Source organism: Cupressus sempervirens, chromosome 8, assembly GCF_028749045.1.
Source record: "Cupressus sempervirens isolate cs-2001-9-10 chromosome 8, ASM2874904v1, whole genome shotgun sequence".
NCBI lineage: Eukaryota > Viridiplantae > Streptophyta > Pinopsida > Cupressales > Cupressaceae > Cupressus > Cupressus sempervirens.
Window position 1 is genome coordinate 757,747,192 of NC_143125.1, and position 25,131 is coordinate 757,772,322.

Consider the following 25,131-nt stretch of genomic DNA (forward strand, 5'->3'; position numbering starts at 1 on the left):
ATGATTATACTGAGGGAAGTAGAATTCAAGTTTGAAACCCTTAATAAAGAAAATGAAATCAATTTATATTACAACTAAGAAGATGATGATACACAATTTGGAAGGTAAATTTAGAGAGGCACCATTAATGATTTCCACAAGCAAAGGAGAAGATTTGAGTAGTGAAGATGAAGAGAAAGATGATGACAAAGAAGAATAATCAGACGGAAAAGGTAAACATATAGTTGTGGGAATACCACAAGAAGGTACAAATTTTTATTTTATTTTATTGTTGAGCCCTAGGTGAAGAAGAACTTGAAGAAGATTGTAATTGATCCTACATCCACATCACCAAGGGTTACAAGAAAAAGGTCCAAGGAAACTGCAATTGTAGTTGTTGAGACGACAAAGAAACTAGAGGTTAAAATAACCAAGCTAACTTAGGGAAAAATCCTAGTAAAGAGAAAAACTAATACTGAGGAAGCCAAGGTGAGAAAACCTATGAAGAAACCAAGAAGAAAGCTCAAAATCAAGAAAGGTGAGGTGGAAGAAGATGCAGTGAGGACCAAGTTAGATGAATTAAATCAATTCAAAATTACTACACATAAGAAGCCCCAACAAATTGATGAGGTGTGTAAAAATATAAGGTAAAGCATGGGTTTATCTGACTTTCATTATGAAAAATATGAAAATTTGAGTAAGAAAGATAAGAATAAGCTAGAAGTAATATTATATATTATGGTTAATTTTAAGTATACACCTATAGGATATGGAAAAAATGATTCATGATGAGTTGTATGATAAAATTGATGTAAATCAAAAAAATTTAGAGATGACTTAGAGGCAAATAAGGGAAGCCAAATTGACTTAGATTATGCTTGAATTGAATAAACAACATATTTCTTTAGCTCTAAGGAACCACAAAAATAGATTTGTACCCAAAAGGAGAACTTTTTTATTATTGAAGAGTCAAGTAGAAAAAGTGGTTGACAATAGAAAAGTGACATGGAAAAAGATTTATGCTCTTATGCTTGATGATAAAGAGAAAAAGGATGAGAACAAAAAAAGAGGCTAGATAATAAAGAAGATAAGTCTATGTTGATGTTGAAAAACTGGTTGATACAATCCATTAGATGGCTTAAAAAAGTAAGGAACAAATATAAACAACTTCCATAAAGGATGAACCAACAAGGGTTTAAGAACAACAAAAGATTACCATGACTAAGAAGAAAAAACCAAGCAAAGAGACCGAACATGCACCAAAGTTAGTCCATGAAAAATTAGTAGACCACAATCTTGTGTTATTGGAACTCAAAGAATACCCAAAGATTCACACATAGGTAAATACTCAACTAGTTCAACCTTCATTTGTTCTTATTATTACATTAAGTTTAGTTGAAAGTCAAGGTGATGTACAAATTGGTGATGCCAAGAAATAGGGTGTTTGAGTCAATACAAGAGAAGTCACACAAGTACACAAACAACCACATGATGTTACAAAGGACAATGTTAATGTAAATAAAGAGGGAAAAAAGTGTTAGGATTAACCTTAGACAGAAATAATAGTTACATGCAAATATAACCAATATAAGAAAATAATAGATCACATAGAAGAGAACACAAGACACCAGGATTTAACATGGTTCACCCAATCCTTGGGCTACGTCCACCAATATTAGGTCCAATATTATTATTATCCAATGATTACAACCTAATTACAATCTGTAACCTCTTATAGTTGAATACCATTGCAAGATCCAATTTTCACATCACACATTCTAAAAATCCCTAACCCTAAGCCTTTTTCATACAAGCTTTTTGCCACTTACAAAATTAGGGCTAGAATAATAGAAAAAATGGTAACTGACACCTTTTAAAATATAAGGGCATTTTTGGCTTCAGGAGTGCTACCCCCAAAAATGCCTATGGAGGCATTTCCCCTCGACCCCACCCTATACTATGATAGGGAGTGCACCTAGGGTGCTGCCCTATGACCCTATAACTACACCTTGACCACATCTTGGAGGCATTGCACCCAAACCCGTGTAGAAATAATCTGAAGGGAAATCACACTGAATAAACCTCTAAGTTTAATTAGGCTCCACACCACAAAAATCTCCCACTTGGAGACTAATTAGGATCCATAATAATAACCTCCCACCTGGAGATTGATCATATCACTTATAATCCTATAGCTCCCACTAGAATATCGAACCACCCTAGACTCTATTGTTCTTTTATTTTATTTAGTCGAGAAGACCAATCAAAGCTAAAGAGGAATTCAGCTTCTACTTTGTCACTACCTTTGTAAACATATCCACTAGATTGTCATGTGTATGTATCCTCTCTAGCTTTAATTGTCCATCATCCAAAACTAACCAAATGAAATGTTACCACAATAGAATGTGTTTTTTCTTTAAATGCAGAGCTGAATTCTTTGCAAGATGAATGACACTCTGACTATCTATAAACAAATAATTATCCTTTTGAGGGTGTCCCAATTCTTCCAAGAAGAACTAAAGACATGTCATCTTCTTGGCTACCTCTATAGTAGCAACATAGTCTACCTCAATTGTGGAGAAAGTATTAACCTTCTATAACCTAGAAACCTAGCTCATGGTTGCCCCACCAACACTAAAAACATAACCTATAGTACTTTGCCTAGTATCAATATCCCCTGCCAAATATGAGTCAACATATCCATATAAATTAGTGGTAAAGCCCCCAAAGTGTAAACACTTACTAGATGTTCATTTAAAATATTTGAGAATCTATTTAACTACATTCCAATGACCAATTCCTAGATGACTCATATACCTGCTAACAACTCCCACTACATGAGCAATAAATGGCCTTGTACATACCATAGCATACATCAAGCTCCCTATTGCTAAATCATAAGGTACCTTGGACATTTTATCCTCCTCTTCTTGTGTCTTGGGACACATCTCTTTAGTCAACTTCAAATGAATAGGTAAAGGTGTGCTGACAGGGTTCATTATCTCCCAAATAAACAAGCCAAAAATCCTCTTAGACATAATAAAATAACCTCTATGAGGTGTAGCATGAAAAGAAGCACTAGAATCTAAAACCAATGAATCATCAACACTTTCTAAATACAAAATAAAATCATCCTCTTTAGATTTTTTACTTACCACATTTGACTCTTTGTTCCCTTCTGGTTTATCTCCTTCATTGTTCTTTCGAGTCCAACAATCCTTCTTCTTATGCCATGTTTTACCATAGTACTAGTAATCTCTTGGTCCTCTGGATTCAGACATCTTCCCCTTTGAGTTTTCTCTTGATTTCCCATGATTTTTGGAATTATTTCCTCTCTCAGTCATTCTACCGCTACTTTGTGTGTTCAAAGTACTTCCTAATGTAGATCCACCTAAGGTTTTCCTATGAGTTTCCTCACTCAAAATAACATTGATCACTTCATCATATTTTAGAGTATTAGATCCAGAAATGGAATTACTTACAACCATTACCAAGCCATTCCAATTTTTAGGAAAAAGAATGCAAAATCAAGAGAGCCTTAATTTTTTCATCAAAATTGATACCCACAGAAGATAACTAACTAGTAATAGTATTAAAATCATTAAAATGATTTGCAATAGAACCACCTTCTGTCATTTTCATATTAAATAAATGCTTCATAAGAAATACCTGATTTGAAGAGGATGGTTTTTCACATAGTTTCACTAGGGTTTGCATCAACTCTTCTGTTGTCTTTTCTTTTGCAATATTAAATGCCATTGATGGGGCCAGGCATAATCAAATGCTTCCAAGTGTTTTTCTATTTAAAAGATCCTAGTCAACATTTTTCATAGATCCCCGATTCTTATTTTTTCCTTCAAATGACTTCGATAAGTCCTTCTATAAGAGATAGTCCTCTATTTGCATCTTCCATAACTAAAATTTCTTCCCATTAAACTTGTCAACCCTCAACTTACCCTCATCTGCCATCACTCCCACTCAACCATGAGACTCCCATTCAATCGTGAGAACTTCCTACAGAGGATTGCTAAAAATATGATGATAGTCTAGCTAAAAAAATGATGACTTCCTTGCTCTAATACCACTTGTTAGGATTAATCTTAGACAAAAATAATAGTTACATGCAAATATAACCAATATCAAAAAATAATAGATTGCATAGAAGAGAACACAAGACACTAGGATTTAATGTGGTTCACCCAATCCTTGGGCTATGTACACCAACAACAAGTCCAATATTATTATTATCCAGTTATTACAACCTAATTACAATCCATAACCCCTTACAGCTCAATACTACCACAAGAACCAATTTTTGCATCACACATTCTGAAAAATCCCTAAACCTAAGCCCTTTTTATACAAGCTTTTTTCCCCTTACAAAAGTAGGGCTAGAATAATAGATAAAATAGTAGCCAATGCCTTTTACTATATAAGGGCATTTTTGGCTTTGGGGTCCTACCCCCGAAAATGCCCACGAGGGCATTGCCCCTCAACCCCATTTTGTACTATGATTAGGAGTGCACTTGGGACACTACTTGAGGACCCTACAAGGGTGCTACCAATTGACCCTATCTTGGGGGGCACTTCCCCCAAACCCCCATAGAAATAATCTGAAGGGAAACCACACCAAATAAACCTCTATGTCTAATTAGGCTCCACATCCCAACAAAAAGAAGTCAAAATGGTCAAGAAGATTAGTTTGGTATTGGTATTAGACAATAAGCCTCAAGACCTTAATAAGAAGAATTTAAGGAGGTAGGGAAAATGAATTCTATGATTAAACTCCAAACCACAGATGAGAAAAGAAAGTCAATGATATAATCCATCAAGAATTGAAATTTGTAGAGCAAAAGTAAAATGAAGTAGTTAAGAAGGAAGAACAATCAAGAAAAGAGATATAGTGGTCAAGTTTGGAGGCTTCAATACATAGTATACAATTGGCTATGCCGAGCTCTAGCACACTAGAATTGAAAGGGAAGAGCATAAAGAAATGAAAGATCAAATCCACACAATGTTTGAAAGGGAAAATAATAACATTGGATGAAGCAAGTGGAGATGAGAAAATCTAATCAATATAGGAAATTTTTACGTGACATTAAAGACATATTCTTTGATTCTTTTTCTATTGATGAGTTAGATGAAAATGCCCCTATTATTGAATAGTTAGTCACAATTTTGGAGAAAGTTCATGATCCTAATATTGATGTTCAAGAAAAGATGATGCAATGGGAAGAGAAGAAATATGCAAGCATGGTGATGGAGAAAGCATCTAGTGAGATTGTAATCAAACAAGTTGAGATCTCCACTCTAATAATTGAATTGGAACAAGTTTCCACAAATGAAAATACATTATTTGTAAAGTTGTGTATTAGCATTCCTTCTTACACCACAACATTAAGGGAAAATATGAACAAGATAAATGTTGATACTCAGAAGGAAAGCAAAGAGCTTGGCATGGATCCTAGTTACACTATTGTATACTTTTAAAAGATTAAAGTTTTACAAGGGAAGTAGCCTGAACTACTCCATGAAGAGTGTCGAATCAAAAATTAGGTAAATTTTATTCAAGTAGTGTTATTACCTCACATATAACTCATGGAGAGGCATATTCAAAATGCTAAGGATATTCTACATAATTAACAATTATTAGTTAGAGAGAACATGGTGCATCTAGTGGCCAAGATATAAATTGAAATGTGTGTCCTTGAAACTTTAAAGTCCAATTGGGAAAATACAATGCCTATCATTCTTAGATTGCACCAACCATTTTTTAATGTGTTTGGCATGCTTCCAACACCCCAATAGAAAATAACTTCTAGTAGTTGTGTCAAAAATAAGGGGAAATGATGCATGATCAAGTAAACAAGTAAGTATGTTGTTTGATCATGTATGTGTATACAATATGTATATTTTGGCATAATAAGAAGTCTGATGCTCTAGTGAGAAATATTAAACTATGGAGTACACCCAAAGGGGGAGTTTTGAAGTCTTGAATTTATTTGCATGTAAATGTTGATCATGACAAAAAAAAATTGCCACTAGTACCAAAGGGTGTGATTGTTGACCCTAAGGCAATCATAGTATTTTTAGTTAGTACAAAACACTTAATCATTTATTAGGTAGAGTTAATCAGCCAATATTGCAACTGAGTTAAGTTATGAAGGTCAAGTAAGTGTATAGATATTGAGCAATAGTTATTGCCAAGCATGTCAGTCATTGCTAATTATTCATTAGTTTCTAAGTTGTTCAAAAGATAACATATGCCAAGTTCTATGTAATCTAAGTTATTCACTAAAGGTCAAGCTTAGTACAAGATGAGTGACAACATAAAGAACAATTGTACTCGAGCATCATAAAGCTATTAGTGCCAAGTAACATAGTTTTGGATAAATGTTTGGAATGACACAAATTCATATGTAAACCATTTTTTCCAGGATGGTAACATGATTATAAGTTTGAGGAGTTAATTATAAAGGTAATTACACCTATAATTATGGATCATCAATCCATGTGTTATATGATTAGCCAATTACAAAGATGGAAAGGTCAAGTGGAAAAAGGGATTAATTTTGATCATTGATCATGATCTATAAAATTCATTAGGAATCTATTTAAGGAGGGTTTAATACCTAAATTTATGATCATTTTGAGCCAAAAGGTGAAGGTGAATTTAGTGAAGTTAAGTGGTGAGGAGCACTAATGTGACTGAGTAGTACAGAGAAGATTTATTGAAGATAAATCATAGAGAGGTGATATTACATTGGAAAGAGGAGATATGTATCAACATTGTAAGTGCATACTAAAGGATCAAGGTACTATAACATTTAACAGATATTTCAAGATAAATGTCTTAACAAAGTGGTCCTAATAGGCCTATGTAAATATCCTAATAGAGTACTCACTTAGTTTTAATGTAAAATCCTTTAATCAAGGTAGACCTAAGAGTCCTATAATCTCTTAACAAGAAAGACCACTGACAAGGTGCCACTTTATTATTGTAGTAGTGAAGATTTTTAGGGTGCCATCCCCATTGCATTTTTACCTTAACCATAGTTTTACATTGAAAGCAGTTTCCACTCTAGGTAATTCATCATACTATTTCATCCTTAATTTAGATGCCTACAAATTTCCAAGAAGAGTCTCTTTTATGAGATTAGGTGTACAAGGAATAACGTGTTAAATTATTTGTGCTCTTTGAGTGTAAGAAGGTGTACAAGTATTCAAGATTGTCCACACAATCTCATATTTTGTCTTAGTTCCACAACAAGTTCTAATTCCTACAACAATCTCAGATATTTTAGCAAAGTATCCTCTAGTAGGTTCATCTTCCTGAGTTTCAGCATATTGAAATATACATATCCAAATCTACAACCAAACTTTCTTATCATGTACAACTCCTCCAAATATCTTCTCCAAGGCAACCAAATTTCATATGCAAATCTTACAAATTTCACCTTTGCAAATACTAATTCAAGAAGGGTTGATAAAAGTGCTTCTCAAGCAAGTGTGTTTGGCATTGGTATATATAATTTTTCTTTGTATTCACAAGTTTCAATTTGTTCTTCTTCTACCATAATATTTTCTTTCAAAGTAGCTAACCAATATTTTGGATCTAGGCATAGAAGGTGAATCTTCATCTTGTCCTTCCAACTATCATAATTGATTCCATCAAACTTCAAACTTTCTTTTCTAAAATAAAAAGCCACAAAACACCTCAAGTTGTTAAGATTTTCCTTCAAAGCCCTGATTTTATGATACCAATTGTTAGAAAGTAAAGAACACCAAGATAAGTGAGACAAGGTTTTTCAGGAGGGGGGGTGAGTCAATTATATAGTTAAAACAACTCTCAATATCTTTATTAATTCTAAAACATGTAAACAATAGATGTAACAACCATAGAAAGATGATCATACACAATAACATCAAATATTTTAACTAGGGACACCTTTGATCAGAGGGAGAACCCCAGTGGAAATGTTTCCCATACAATGATGTACTAATATAAAATTTTCTTGTGAAAGGATAGACCCTATTAGGAGTCAATGAAATCTAGAGTAAGACCATGGAGCTGAATCTAGTTTAGGGCCATAGGGAGAAGGTATGTATCTAGCTTAAACCTAGGTTTCCATTTGGCCAAAGTCAACAAATGTTCACCAAATCTCCAAGTTCCAGCCAAAATGGTGCACTTGTCACCCTTAGAGGTAAACCTGAAGAGAAAAATTTCACTCGATTAAATAGAGATGTTGACCAATCCCCCAAGTCTCCATTTCACAAAGCATCATTTTCCAACCATTTCAATGGATGGACACAATGCAACAAAATGACCCACCAAAGCCTAGGCAAAGCCGAGTGAGATATTTTCAACCACCAATTCTAGTAAGAAAATATCTAGGCCATCCTTGCCATTAACAATTTTGGGTATCACTTTGGAGGCATGTCACTTTTGTTTCCAAGAAGCACACTTTTCCAACCCCATATAGGGATCTCCACCATTCCTAATTCAACATTCCCTTGAGATTCTCGGGGAGCAGAACCACCTAGTATTTAAGCCAAATCATCTGATAGATAGGGGGACCCTATAGATCATACTCGCAACCTAGGACTGAAAAGGGGATTAACTACAACAGATTGCACAGAAAGGACAAGGCTCAAATTCAAACAAACGAATGTCTAATCCAGGGCCAAAGGAGGAGGGGGACCCTTGCCAGAAGTGCACACCAAGGGTAGTAGTTGCAGAGCTCATTCAAAAAAAAAGCTTTTTATTTTTTTATTTTTCTTAGTTTTCTTTTTCGCAATTCAATATATTGCAATCTAAATTATGAAATTTAAAATTCAACAACAATATTTTTTTCAAATTTGTGTTTAACTATTTCATTTTAAAATGTATACATAATTTATATTATATTAAAAATAATGTATATAACAATAGGCAAAAGCTTACAACATGATGGTAAATTGTGAGCCTCTTATCTGGAAGGTCATAGTAATAATTAATCAAAACACATAATAATAATTAATTACTATATTTTTAAATATCTCAGTTTATTATCTTATATTAAAAATATATTTACTAGCCACCTTAGAAAAATTTAAATCAAATAATTGTTATTCAATTTCTTAAGATGCTAGATACATTAATTCAAAATTAAGTTTTAGATACATCAAACTGAAATAATTCAAATCTTCTTTAATTATAATTGCAATCTCAATTGACAATTCCAAATCCACTTCTTGTAATGGAATTAACAAACCTTCATTTTGAATCAAAATAAAAATTCAAAACTTATATTTCAATTCCACTTTAACACATCCAAAGTGAAGATTATTTTTTTTAAAAAATTGTTCCTACCAATTCCAATTAGAAAGTAAACAAATATTTCACATTTAGTAATTCTCCTTTTCCCAAAAAAGATGTCTGATGACCCCAAAATAATGAATGACATAGACCAGCAACATATTAAAATTTTCTTATTTATAAAAAATGTAACGAGAAAAAGGAAACCAAATAGCGAGTCTTTCCGTTGGTCAATTTCCCAAATGTGTGACAGAGAGAACTGATGAAAAAGGCCAAAATAGAAGTGAAATTTGACGTTCACGTGCACAATTAGGATAATTTATCCATATCACCAAAGAAAATAAAGGGCACAATTAATGAAATAGAATTAAGATATAAAAGTTTAGATGTATTATATTAATTAAATAAAATTAATATGTTTTAATTTTTTTAGTAAACTTTTGAATAAATAATAAATATTTTAATTTTTATTAGAATGAATATTAGATTAATTTTATTGCTGTTTATTACAATCTCTATATAATGAAAATGCAATATGAGAACTTTCGCTCCTATAACACCAAAAGTATTGAGTCAATTATATAATTCATATGGTATATAAAATATATAATTAAATAAGAAAGCTTTAGAAAGATTTTTTTTATTCAAAAATAAAAATATTTAATTCGCTAAAACTAATAGAATTTGCCAAGAACAATAATATGCAATGTCGACTTGACTTTGCATCACAAAAGATTTCATTGGCAAAGAATAGTTCGGTTTCACTGTACCTGCATAACATTTCTTGTTCAAGATATGATTCTCGCCCATGGCTATACATTGACCTTCTCATCCTTATAGTCGTATGGCACTATAACTGAAATATAGTAATAAAATGCTAACAAAATAAACAAACATAGGAAATGTTATTATAATTAAATGAATCAAAGAAGGAACATGATCCAAAGCTCTTTTTGTGTAAAAATCTTATATACTAGAACCATTTAAAGTAGCATTTGAAGAATACACCATTATTATTCATTATAGGTGCATATTAGATAATGTTTGTACATTATAGGGAAAAGTTTCAAATTCATAACTTATTTTCAATGTGTAAAGACTTTCTATCATTGTTAAATTATACACCAATCTAGAAATATTTGTTTTGGGAAACTACACAAAATCAGATTTGACAAAGTTTTGTGTTGATATGTACCACAATATGATTGCTAGTTTGTACTTGAGGAATGCCATAAAGGAAAAATAGGAGGCTATTCCCTAGAAAATATCATTTAGGATTCTATTTGTAATTTGCACTACCTATATGTTTCCATTTACCTTATGTGGTCTTTTGTACTCACCTAGATGTGGGCTTATATTTGGTGTTTCACTATATCCTTTAAAAAACCTAAAACATTGTGATCTCAAGCTTAGGAATCCACTAGGTTGATGAGCCAAGAGGAGATAAGGCATGTGTATCAATTACAAAAGGGAAGGCCTTGTAGGATGTCATGTTGAATTATCAATGTAAATCACTCTAGATTGGCATACTCAACTTTCATGTTAGGTTTTTTCTTATTTATTTTCCTTGTAAAGTTCTCTAGTTAAATAGAGAGTCTAATGTGATGTAATGATTATCTATTAATGAGTTCAAAGTTCTTATGCATAAACAAAATTAAGGGTTTGAACCATTTATAGTAGAATAGGGAAAAATCATTTGAATGACTCCTTGAAGAAATGATTACAAAAGAATGAAATCTAACTTATTTATAGTCAATTATATAATGTGGGTCTATTATGACCTTAGAATGATGAAGTTGAGGAATCATATTTTATTTATTGATTTCTTTTTTTTTTATCATTTTATTTGAAATACACAAAGAAGAATTACCACATTCTTCCTACTCCACTTCTTGAACGTTGTTATAAACTTCCAAGTGTTGCACTGGCTTTGTAAAATTACCATAGCTTGACATCCTCACCCTCTTGATTAAATTTCTTCTCAACTACTTCATTACACAATTATGTATGTAAATGTAAAGTTTGTTCTAGTTTAAGCATTTCTTAATATGACCTTATAGACTACCTTATTGTGCACAAAATTAATTGTGCTAACCATTTATATTAGAATTAAGGAAAAAACATTTTTATGAGTCCTTGAAGAAATTAATAAAAAAGAGTAAAATGCAGTGTTTCCATAGTCTATTCTATAATGTCTGACTATTATGACTATTAGAATGATGAAATTGATGAATAATATTTTATGTAGTTGAAGATAGTAGTTTACCAAAATCCATTGAAATTGTTTGTTATATTTCTTTCCATTGTTTATAACATTATTTGAAATACAGAAAGAAGAAGAATTTTCATAGATTAAAAATTGATGAAGTGATGGATGAACTCACTTTTCAAATAAAATATTAGAATTAGCACATCCTTCCTAATCCAATTGTTAAACACTATAATAAAATTTCAAGTGTTACAATGGCTTTGTAAAATTACCATAATTTGACATCCTCATTCTCTTGATTAGATTCCTTCTCAAGTACTTCATTACTTAGTTCTCTATTTAAATACAAAGTTTGTTCTAATGTCAGCATTGTTTATTATGGCCTTATAGACTCTTTCTGAAGATCAACCACATTGTGTGACTAGAATATTTATTGTGACATAAGATAAAAGCAAATCTCCACTAATGGAACCTAGAACTATTAAAAAAAAAAATAATGCACTTTATAGTGCCAATAAAGAACATTTTACTAGAACTAGACATCATATGTGAATATCATTTTTAGAGCATAAAAAGTGAAAGTAATGAAAAGAGATCTCCAAGTCATATCTCTCGCATGCTAGCATCCTACAACAGAGAAACGATACTTGTAAGGATCATTCTTGCATTGAAATCTCGATTAATGTATGCATTCAATTTATCAAAGAAAATGATAAATCTTTGGAGCTTTTACCAATAAAACATATTGATAAATGAATGAGAATTTAAAAAATTGAGTAATATTTATGCCTCTATTTAATGCATTGCAACTAAAATTGCATAGGCAGATGATTACAATTTTACTTCAACTACATAAATTTGATTAAATTTCCTTTGAAATATTTTATCAAAATTTAAAGAATAACTGATAGAATTTAATCATCTTAGTAAACAAAAAATGCCTCTTTAACAAATTTCTTTAGAAATTAAATATATCTAAAAACATCAAGAGAAGAAAACTTGTAATTAGCAAAAGGCTTCTTATAGGCTATTCATTATAGAAAGGATGTCAACTTCATCTACTCAACATTACAACACCAAAGAAAATAACAATAGTACAAGGAACAAACAAAGGTGATAGCCTAAATAGAAGCATGCATATTTATTAGGAAGTCTTTGTATCCCCTACACAACACCTTCATGGACTCAATGTTCAAAAATATATCAGATTACTCTATCTTGTAATGAAAAAAATATGTATCTCCATTTGAGGTGGGAACACAAGACTGCAATTACACTAGAAAATCCCACCATAAAAAATTGTTGGAAACAATTCTTCAAATTGTATGTTGTCATTTATATTACATGAAATATTAGTATTGACCAAGAAGTTAGGCAATGAAGGTCATTTAGTATTCAGTATTAACCAAGAAGTTAGACAATGAAGGACTTTTGATATTAACCAAGAATTTCCAGTATTAACCTAGTGTTTAAGCATTAAAGGACTTCTAGTGTTAACTAAGTGATCAATCCTAGTATTGACCGAGTATTAGTAGATTACACTTTTTAATTAATTAACTAATTAAGGCTGACCAGTTGGTTGTTCGATGGTTATTTGAAATGACATTTGAGATGACTTGACAAAACTTATGATATATAAGAGAGATAAAATTAAGTGTAAGATGGATATTTGATCAAATGAAAAGGAATAGAATCACCTACACAATACCTTGTTAGTAAAAAGATTTGTCATAGAAGAATTTCCCGATAGAGTGTGTGTGGCAAACTGTTCACAACAATTGGATAGGCCCTTGGTATGCGGCCTTCCTAAGTGTCTAGAGGGGCACCTCCCTCATATGATGTACTTTTAAAAGTATTTTCAAATAAAGATTTAAAACTTCAAAGTTCAAGAGAAAGTCATTCAAGATGAATGCACCACATGCCCTCACGATCTTCTTTAGTAAACAGGATTGATAACAAGGGTGATCAAGGACTACGCTTGAAAGCAATTGGTATTATCAAGAACCTTTATTAACATTCAGAAACACTTGCTAATACCATGAGAATGTCTACTACAACACATAACAATTTGGATTTTAAAATAAGAAACCCAAAGTACATCTCATTTTGTTTCCTTGCACCAAGAAAGCAATAGAGATTTTTCAATTTCAGAGATAAAAAGTCTACATACTTTCCAAAATTTATCCCTCAATCAAAATTTCAGCATAGTGTTCCCTTATTTTTAAAACCAAAAAGTCCCTTTACAAAGCCAATAGGTGTCCTTATATAGACATAGAGGTTAATAACTACCTCTTTGTGGTTAATAACCACCTCCAAAATATGCAATTTTGGAAGGTTAATTAACCTCAAGAAAATTAACCTATACGAGGAAACTTGCAAAAACAAAACTTTTAGCTAGAGTTCCTAAAGATGTTTGCATATACAATCATTGATTCTTCTAGCTACTAACTCTATCTACTCGGACACAATTGGTCTATCTCGGAAAGCCCTATAAGCATTTAGGATGATCATCATTGATTCATAGTTCGGAATGAACACATTTTTGATCTTGAGTTTGGCTATGAAGTATCTATCTTGAATTTCTTCTGACTCCTGTCGATAGGCTGAAATGTTACAATCTCCCAACATGACTGCAACCAGGCTAAGCTTCATCATAGTTTCAGCATCCGATACACGGTTCTCTATTTCTGAATGAATCTGAACACTGAAGGAATCAAGGAGAAACTGACAATCAACATGCTGAAGATCACTTACTAGAACTCCACCTGTGATAGTAGAGATTAATTCATCTGTACTTTATGTTTTCAGTTGCTCCAAAGAAGCTATTAGCTTTTCAAACTCAGTGATCCCTTTGCTGATGTTTACCACCTTCCAACCAACACTTTTACTCCAGATGCATGTTTGGTTGTCACTTGGATCAGCAATAATTTTCTCAAGAAGTAGGGTGCTCGTATCTAACTTGGCCATTTCTTTTAATTCATTAGCTACTTTTTGTCAGTTGGATTTATGTTCCTTTCTATTTTCTAGCTCCTTAGAAATTTCCTGTATCTGTGTGATGGCTTTCTCATACATCTCTTTCACTCTAGTTATAAGTTTTGAAGCATCTTCTATCATCATGTTTATCCAAGCCTCGATCATCATACTATGTGACTTTTGTTGGTTGATTCTTTGAACAATAGTATGATCTAAAATACCATCAAGATCTGTTAGAACCAGCGGAGTGACCATGGCTTGGGTATTAAAAGGATTGTTGATTGAATTAATATAAGCCACCATCATCTGAACTTGTTCCTTGAGTTGCTCCTTAGCTCTTTTCTCTTCCTTTGCCCTTTGCAACATCTGAGTAGCAATCACTTCAAAATTTTGGAACTCTCTTTCTGCATTAGAAGTACCAAGATCAACCTTTTCTAGAATGAAATCTGATTCAGATGCTTCATCAACATTCTTTTCGATTATAGGCTTGGCTAATTCCACACACAAATTGCCTGAAGTTTTATCAATAGCTAACCTGGACATTACCTTGGTCTTTTTCACCTTAGGAGGCTTCTAAAGAATACTAGAGATCATATCAAATGGAGGTGGTACCATTTGAACAACATTCTTCCTCTTCTAAAGACTATCCTGGAACCACGAATGTGTAATTTTTGAAGCTTGTACGTCACCTGTTACATTTTCAGCAACCATCATTAAGTCTTCTGAATTAGATAATGGGTTATCTAAATGTGTGATGTCTATTATTGGCATATCAAGAGGAGGGAGACTCAAATGAGGAATCACTGTATCATGAGGGGATGTAACAGGGACATGTTATTCAACAATTTGAGGAGTTCTTTGATCTTTTTCATTGGATTCATTCCATTCTTGATTCATTTTACCTTTCATTCTTGTCCTTTTTCTTTTGACTGTAAACTTATCCAGCTAATTCAGATCTTCATCCTGATCTTGAGCACCTATATCCAGTTGTTGTATCTTCTCACTAGAAGTTGCCTCTATCGCCATCCAAGACGATTCCCCTATATTATTTCTCCTCTCTTTATTTTGAGATTCACCAGTTTCTTTTTCAGCTCTAACTTTACTGATCTAGTCTCTTGTTCTTTTAAGAACATAAGAAGACCTCTCCTTCAAGCTTTTTAATTCAAGAATTGACCAATCAATAGGAGGGAGCTCTAGCAATTCAATTTTCTCATAATAGTAAGGATCGACCAAAGAAACTTCATCGTCATCTACACCTATCACATCAATGTCCAACTTGAAGTCTATTACTTGTCGTACTCTAAGCCACATCCAATCTTTCTTCCTAACTTCGAAGTCATTTTCGCAATCCTCCCAAAAGCCTTCTAGAGCCAGGAAGTGACCGAGATTGGGATTTAACTTTAATTTATTCATTGCATAGTCCTTACTGTCATAAGGGAAACAAATCGTGTAGGGATGCAAATTTATTGTGGCAATAGATCTTTTAATGTTCTTGGCATCTGATGCAGTATCACAACTATAATATCCGATGCTGATAGGAAAAGCTATTTCATCTATCCTCTTGTTTCGACAAAGTTTATTGATTTGACTAATTTGCCTGCACATTTCAATTAAGACTAGTTTATCATCAACAAATCTAGGTAACATCAGTGGACATCCATCATAGGTAGCTAGCTAGATATAAGTGAACTTCGAGAATTGTATGAAAACACTTCCATATTTTTGTACTTTCATTACTGCTTTTGGTGAAATCCTGAGTCCAATGTTCCCCTGAATTTCCCTTACAGTTAGCATGGTGAATGTGTCATTCACTCTTCTAAAATGTTGTAGGCTATTATCAAACTAAATTTGAGGAAGATGATTATAAATGATGGTTGTGTCATCATAAACACCCTGCCGGTTAAGTCCTGGCCAACTTTTAGTGCTTGCAATAGAATAGAAAAGGTATGATATCATATAAAAGTAGTCATTTTCTTGAAGTCCCATGAGCTATCTATGTAGTGAATCGCTGATAATTTCAGCCTAATCAATGTATTTTTTTTCTTCATAGACCATACTAATGAATAGAAACATCCAACCTTCGAACTCGTGTGAGTCCCGAAGACCAACGATCCTGCTCAACAAAGTTACCATGTTTGCCACATCTTCTTTTAGTGATGATCTGTGAATGGATTTGCCTAATTGAGATTTTCCTCTTTTGGGTTGGAAGAACCATGATCTTGCCACAGTATTTAAACATTGAGTTTGATTGGTAGTGAAATATTCCTTGGCAATTCTCAGATTAATGCTGGCATATTGCATCCTAGTGGGCAATCAAAAAATAATAGCAATAGAGGCAGGGTCTAGACAGACAATTGCTTCATTGTTCGGTGAAATAACTTCTCTAGCGTTGGGATGATAAGCCTTCATGCACTCCAACACTAATTTTGGGCACTGTACTGAAATGGGATGTCCGCCTGCTTGAGCCAAGCCACTTTCCAATATCTTTTCAGCAAATGGAGTATTTTCTTCATTTACAAGAGATGACCAAAAGTCTTAAAAGAAGACACTTCCTAAAATGGTATCACCAATATCTGGAAGCGTACTTCTTAAAAAAGGAGCATCATCTAGCCTCTGATACTTGTACTTCATGGTTGATTCTCGATCTTTCTTTATCAAATTTGCCAAATTTCAAAGAAAATGAGGATGCTGATCTGAACTTGAGTGACTTAATGAGTGAAGCTTCCAAAGCTGCAGGTCAGGAAAAAGTATTTCATTTCGTCAAGCATTTTGCATGCTTCCCTTGCACTCTATATGTTTTGTTCATGCTCACCACCCCTTTTTTAATTTGGGCATTATGTCAAACAAGTTAAGAGAAATCTCAAGTATTGCAAACATTTTGCCATGAAAGCTCTTAAAGAAGCCTTTCCTACTGGCACCTTCAAGTTTGAGATCTGGCGATAGAATGAATAGGTGACACAAATACTTTAAGAAATCGCAGGTTCAGTTTGCTTTGCTTTGGACTATCATCGCCCTGCTAACTCAAATATGATAATACACTCTATAGTGCATGATGCAGTAATTTGAGAATACATTGTGAATATGTTATATGCAGTCTCGTTATCAATGAGTGTACAACGATAATGAGTGTACAAGGATCAAAGGAGAATTGAAAAATGTTTAGGTTCACCCAATGCAATATGTGAGAAGTCTTTTACAAGATCATTTATCTTGTTCACACGGATGAGAGCAGACATTTCTCTAAATAGGTCACAACATTTAAGAGACCAACTTCATGTATATGTATCACTGCACACATTTGGCGAGTTGATATATATATATATATATATATATATATATATATATATATATATATATATATATATATATATATATATATATATATATATATATATATATATATATATATATATATATATATATATATATATATATATATATATATATATATATGTATCACTGTCTATCAACAAAAAATGTTGGTGGCCTTATGTCTTCTAGCTCTTGAAAACGTTTTCCATTATGGAGGAAAGTTGCAAGTTGAGAATCAGTTAATTGGCAAACATGGTATGAGGTGGCATGTATTTAGTTGCTTCTTTAAAAATGTTCTTTTCTTCATAGAAATGTGGCTCATCTTTCTCCATATTTGTGATTGCTATGTCTAATGCTGTTGGTCTCTCACCATCCTGATCATTAATCAACCTTTTTTTTGATGCACCTGCTAGACAATGTAGTGGTGGTGTGATAACCTCTGAATTCCTGTCAAGTATTTGCACTGCATTCATTATAGATAGCTGAAGAGCGTTTCTTCCCTTATAATCTATTCATTTCTTATCCAATCTTCGCTGTATTCTAATATCATTTTCACCATTTCCACATTCCCCTCTGCCTATTTATGGACAAATTTCAGACAAGTTAATAACCGCCTTATAGAAGTTAGAAAAAACATGTTTTTAATAGCTCTCATTAACCTTTTGAGACATTAATGGTTAGGAAAAACATGTTTTAGGGTGTTAACATTAACCTTTTGTGTGGTTAAGAAAAATGTATTTTTGAACGTTATCATTAACCTATTGGGAGGTTAGGAAAAACACATTTTGGGTGGCGATCATTAATCTTTAATAACTTGAGGCTCAAGAGTCAAATTTCAGTAATTTCAAGTGTTGTGCAGAGCTGTTAATGAGCAGGAGACATGGAGGCTTAAAGACTCACAAAATTCAAAGATAGAATGGCCAATTTAAGGTTTAAAACTAGGCAAGTTTTTGATATTAACCATGGCTCACGAAATTGAAAAAAAAATTATAGTGGGGCAACAGCTGGCTCTAACTGGAGACAAGGACTGACAAGGGCGAAGCTCGAATCCAGAATGAATAAAGTAGTGCCTTATCCATTAGGTTGTAAAAAAGAGTCATTTGAGGGACCAATTTACAAAAGAGGGAACGAACACCAAAAATGAGACAACGAAAAGGAAAAACTAAAGCAACACGAACTGAAAGGAGCACACCAAAAATGGGACAACCTATATACAAAAAGGTGTACAAACACCTTCTACTGATGATAATGCTTTAGGTGTTGCCCATTATAAGGTAAGGGCAACTGGGTACCACTTAGGTATGATAAAATAAAAGAGTTCTTTCTGCATACCTCTTTGATCTGGAAAAGGCCTCTCCATAAGGAGTAAAATTTTCCATGTAATCCTTTCGGCTCTCTGTGCTTATCCCAAAGTAAGACAAGATTGCCTTCTTGAAACACCCTTTGTTTAGCCTTTTTATCAAATAACTTCTTAACATGGGATTGATGTTCTCAAATTCTATCTACAATCAGATCCCTTTCTTCTTCCAACTTGGTAAGATACAATATTCGTTTTTCAATAGCATCTTTGAATTCATGATTCTCAATAGCATCTTGTAACTTCAAGGTAGATAATTCTAGAGGAAGAGGAAGGCTTGGTTCAGTTCCATATAGTATCTCAAAGGGAGATAATCCTGTTGCTCTCTTCTTAGTGGTTCGATCTACCCAAAGTGCATCATACAGATGTTTATGCCAAGATCTCTGATTGAGATTGTATATGAGCAATGTTAGTATGCTAATAGAAACCAAATTTAAATAAAGCTTCTAAAAACTAAAAAAAATTCATAAACTTCAAGATAGACTAAGATGAACTCTCAATTGAGAATATGAGCCATTAATGGGCTCTCTCAATGAGAAGCTCTCTTGTTGAGTAGCTTTGTCTAAATAGATAGGATGTATTCTCAAGCTTATTCTTCAAAAAGGGCTTCAAATGGAGTTGGAATTTGGGTGTGAGTGTATGGTTTTGATGTAAAATGGCTTCTCAAAATGGCATTATGACTTTACTTCATGGATTGTGTTATTTTGCAAAGGGGAAGGATCCAATTTATAGGCAAGAGGCTTGATGGATTGAGGGCTAAGATGCAAGGATGGGAAAAAGCTCATGGAGGGCTCAAATTGCATGAGAAGAGAGCACATGGATTGTGCTTCCTTACAACCAATCAGGGAGTGACACATGTCACATAGTGAGAGGATGGAGAAAAGGGGAAGGATGAGTCAACAAAGGAGGCTCAAGGGATAAAATCTTCATAAAGACCCTTCATAAGTGCTTTGTAAGAACATTTATGACTTTGTGGGCTTTATAAAGTTTTGTGGTTGAAGATATTTGTGAGAGATACCATGAAATTCAAATTTGAGGGTTTAGGGGGGTTTTAAGCTTGCTTAGGGTTGTAAAAATGATTAGAGGAAGGGTTAGAGATGGCTTAGGACTAGGCAAGTGGATGGCAAGTGGATTGCAATTAATGAGGGTGGGTGAAGGAGGAGATATTTGTTAACTTTGGCTTGAGTTAGCAAGTCTTAACCCATGTTTAGGGAATGTGACAAGGTTAGGAGGGGATTAGGATTAGGGTTAAAGACATCTTCTAGAAGAGTCTAGGCTTTGGATGAGGATGAAGACTTTCTAGAAGAGTCTAGAACTTCCTAGGATAAGATTTTATGAAATAAATAAAGTTTTATTTATTTCAAGGGTTTGGGTTGAGGAGATATTTATTAAAATATTTTTAATAAACATGAGGATTAATATTTAATCTTGATTAAATATTTTGAGTTGGGATTAGGGGTAGGAAATGATGAGATTAGCCTTTAATCGAAATTAAAGAAGGATTAGGAGATTTTGGAAGAGGTTATTGGTCTTAAGAAAATTGGCCAGCTTTTGGGAAAAAAATATATAAATTATTTATTTTGGGATTTTTGGTCAATTTATTAATTAAATAATTAATAAATAAGAAAATAATGTTTAAATAAGATTTAAACATTTTTGGGAGGGATTCCTTAATTAAATATTTTTAATTAAGATAAAGGGATTTAATGGCATAAAAATAAATAAATTAATTAATAAATGATGATGTCATCAGGACTTTTTCAGAAAATAAAAATACTTTATTTTTTAAAGGATTTTTGGTCAATTTATTAAATAAATAATTAATAAATAAGGAAATAATGTTTAAATAAGATTTAAACATTTTTGAGAGGGATTCCTTAATTAACTATTTTCAATTAAGATAAAGGGATTTAATGGCATAAAAATTAATTAATTAATTAATAATTAATTAATTAATAAATGATGATGTCATCAAGACTTTTTCAAAAAATAAAAATACTTTATTTTCTAATAGATTTTTAGGTGTCTACATTTTGTCCCTCTTTGATGTGATGCCGCAAGTGGCATGGCATCAAAGATAAGAAAATAAGATGCCCAAGGCTAGAGCAGAAGAGGAGAGAATGGACTATGAGATGCCCCCTCAAGAAGGCGGTGGGGAGAGAAAGCTAGGCTCGATGACTTCTTGAAAAGTACAAGAATCTGAGATGAGCAAGAAGACTCAGATTGGCTTAAGAGAAGAGGTTTAGTTAGCTCAAACTCTCACTACGGGAGAATGATAAAGGGAGAATCAGAGGAACAAGAGGAAGCAAGCTTAAGATCTCAAGGATTGCAGAGGATGAAGGAGCGGAGCGCTATAAAAGGAATCCAGGATGGGGAGATGGATGAGGGGATTAAGAAAGCTGATGCAACAAGATTTCAAAGAGTCAGATTGGCGAAAGATGGGTTTCAGAGATCCCTAGCACTAGGATTGTGGATCTTGAAAGATGAGGCTTGGTGGATTGATTTGGATTGGTGGATCCCTAAGACTAGGATTGTGGATCCCTAAAGCTAAAGGTGATGAGTGATTCAAAGAGATACTGATGCATAAGCTAGGGTAGGAGAGACGAATTCTGAATATGGATGGGGGATAATGGAGATGAAGGAAAACCATTGAAGCTTTTTGAGCGGGGGGGATACTTCAAAGAGAAGTACCACCATGTAGTTGAGCACTAGATTTGCTATAGGACTATTGGTTAATTTCCAAGGTTACCAAGAACATCAAGGCCTTTTCACCAACTTTCCAGAGGATTGACAAACTGACTTAAAAAAAACACGCAAGGATTGCCCCAGTATCACACATGAATCCCAGAGGAAGCAGTGTGGAAACGACATTAGGTAACCCACAAGCAAAAAAGAAAACAAGCAAAAGACATGATCAAGACCTTATGCTCTGATTGCCCCATTCATAGTATACCATAATATGGAAGATCGTGGTAACCTTGAGGAGGGAACAAGGAGATTGCTTGGAAAAGATATTTCAAGACCCAACAGGGAAGAGTCCAAATCGAAAGAAAGTGAAAATCCAAAAGAGAACTGTTTGCCAAAGAGATGGGTAGGACAAGGTACTAACGGACCAAGATCAGACATAAGGAAAGCTATATCCTACAAGGATCTATTAGAGAGCACCTAAGCTGATGGATCTAGATGAGTGATGCGTCTGGCAAGTTGAACTAAGAAGGGTAACAGTTTGGTGATAGGAGATCTAGCTAAAGGATGCATTGGAATAACTAACCAAGATGTGCGATGTGTGCAAGATGTTGATCAAGGAGGAACTGACACAAAAGCTGGATAGATACAATGGTACTAAGCTAAAGAGGATGTACAAGCTGACGGACCAAGATATTTAAAAGCTGAAGCTAACCAAGATAGTTACAAGTAGGAAAAAGCTCAGGATGATAGGATAGCGAGATGGTTCGATGTTGTGCAAGATGTGAAAGCTAAGGGTGGGGTGATAGCGAAAGATATGGATTTGGCAGGATGCATCCAATGATGATGAGAGATTTTGTGACCAAGGATAGCTAGAGGAGCAGGATGAGATGGCTGGATAGGATGGTAGATAGCTAGGATTATGATGGATATAAAGAGATGACATTGGGTTTGCATGAGAATAGCCTAGAGCTAGATACCAATGACAAGGGAGGATGGACAAGACAAGATCTCCAAGGAATATATTGCCCCCAATCAGAAGATAACATGCAAAAGGAGGTCTTATGATGGCTATGATAGGATTGAAGCTAGGATGGAAAAAGCTGAAGGAGCTAGGGAGATGGATGATAGCTGGGATGGTTGGCTGAAGCTGCAGGAGATAAGTGGATGGTGTGAGATGGAAGATGGAGGGTGGAGGATAGGTGGATAGATTGGAAGATGGAGTTGGATTTCAAGAGATGACAAAAAGCATGAGGGTGATAGGATAAGCTGGGGATGGCGGGATTACGCATGATGCTTGTTTGCCAAGTTTTCATCATGGTACTTGTCCAAGGCGCTTGAATTGCCAAGTTTTCACCAGTGGACGCTTTATTTTTATTTATTATTGTTTGACTTTTTGACTTTGGACTTAGCTAGAATGATTTTGGCTTTCTTCAGCTATTTTGGCTTTTTTTGGATTTTTCACTAGCTGTTGGAATGTTCAATTTTGTTGCTAGTTGTTGGTACACTGGATGTGTGATTTATGCAATAGATTGGATTAGATGGGATTGATGGTAAGAGATGGAGGGATGAAAAGGTTGGAAAGGAGCATGAGATGGGGATGCTTTCAAGAGCAACATTGGCACATGTTGGGACGGGTGTGAAAAGAGCATATGGGGGATAGATGGTAGATGCAGGCGTGATGGAGGATTTGTGGAAGCGTGCTTGGGGATATAGGCACCCAAGATGGAGTTAGGAGATGGGGGATTAGCAATGGTGGATGCCATTATGCATTGGGTTTCAACTTTTTTCTTGGGGATCCACATGGTTTTCGATTTTCTTTTCATAGGCTATTGCATTGTTTTGCTTTCTTTGATTGGATTTTGCCTTTTTGGAGTATGTCTTTTAGAATAGACATATGATTGCCTAGGATGTGGATTTTTAGCTTTATGCATTTTGAAGTTGGCATTCACATTGCTGTGGTAAGCTTTGGGAAGATGGTTAGGAGAAGCTTTGTGAGATGGAGAGGATATGAAAGAGCATGTAGGGGGATGATGATGGATGATGTGCCCTGATATGTGCCTTTGTTGATCTTGCATAGGAATGGATGGAATAGGATTTTTATGATGGCTGATAGGAGAATGGAGGATGGTAGATTTTGGGACATAGGGACCCAAAATGGATTTAGTGGATGAAGGGGGGATATGGTAGGTTGTTTTGGGTTGCAAAGATGGTGGAGGGAGGATGACATAATATTTCTTGAAGGATTGATGGGAGGCTGGCATGGTGGGCTTGGAGATAGGCTTGGTTTGGGGGTGTGGTGTACCAACACCTTTAGATGGTGAGCCTTTGGATACATATCCAAGACCATGAAATCCTAGATTTTTTTGTGCAATAATAGGCTCTCTGATTCCTCGCTCTTGTGGTCCTAAACCTTGACCTTGATAATGCCATTGATTGAGCATTTGAACAAGCTGAGGAAACTTTTTGCTTGTAGAAAATGGTAGAAGTGATTTATTAGGTGTATTGCAATGGGGAGATACTGTTCTTAATTCTTTTGCTGAGAGAGGGCCACCATGGATGAATGTAAGTGAACCAAGAGGGTAGATTATAGATGGTGGAATAGCTTGGATAGGTGGTAATATGGAAGCATGGAGCGGGGGAGATGGAAGGATAGGATCTTGATGTAGCTGGTGGGATGACAAGATATCTTGTAGTGGAGGAGATATGGCTCGAGGTTTTGGAGATGGAGGAGATGGTGATTTCACTATGGATGGAAGACATGGTACGATGATATCTTCATTTATGTTTTGAGGGATGTCAACATGCTTTTGGGCAGGATCTTGATAGGATTGGTTTGGAGTGGATGGTGCGATAGGAGGTGAAGGGATGGATTCTTCAAAGGCAGCAGATGGATAGATGGGAGATTCAGTAGTGGAGATGGGTGAGTAGAAGATGGATGCATAAGGGTCATTACGAGAGATTTGGGAAATGTTTGGAGGCGATGTGGATAGGATTTGGAGGGATTTGATAGGTGGTGGGATTTTGATGCTTGCAGGAAGTGGAAGGATTTTAAGCAATTTGATGGATGGTATGGGGATGATAGCTATGGGAGATGGAGGTGATATTATAGATGGGGAAGCTTCATCACTGACTACTTCACATGGTTGGATTAGATGACATGGCTTATCGACTGTTAGAGATGACTTTTCTTGTATTTCCTCTAGGAGATTCCTTGGAGACTCGTATGTCGAAGGTGGAGGTGGATTGACAGGAATAGCTAGTGTGATGGGGGTGGAAGATTGGAAGCTTGGTTGATGGGGTGATGGAGGGGAAGCT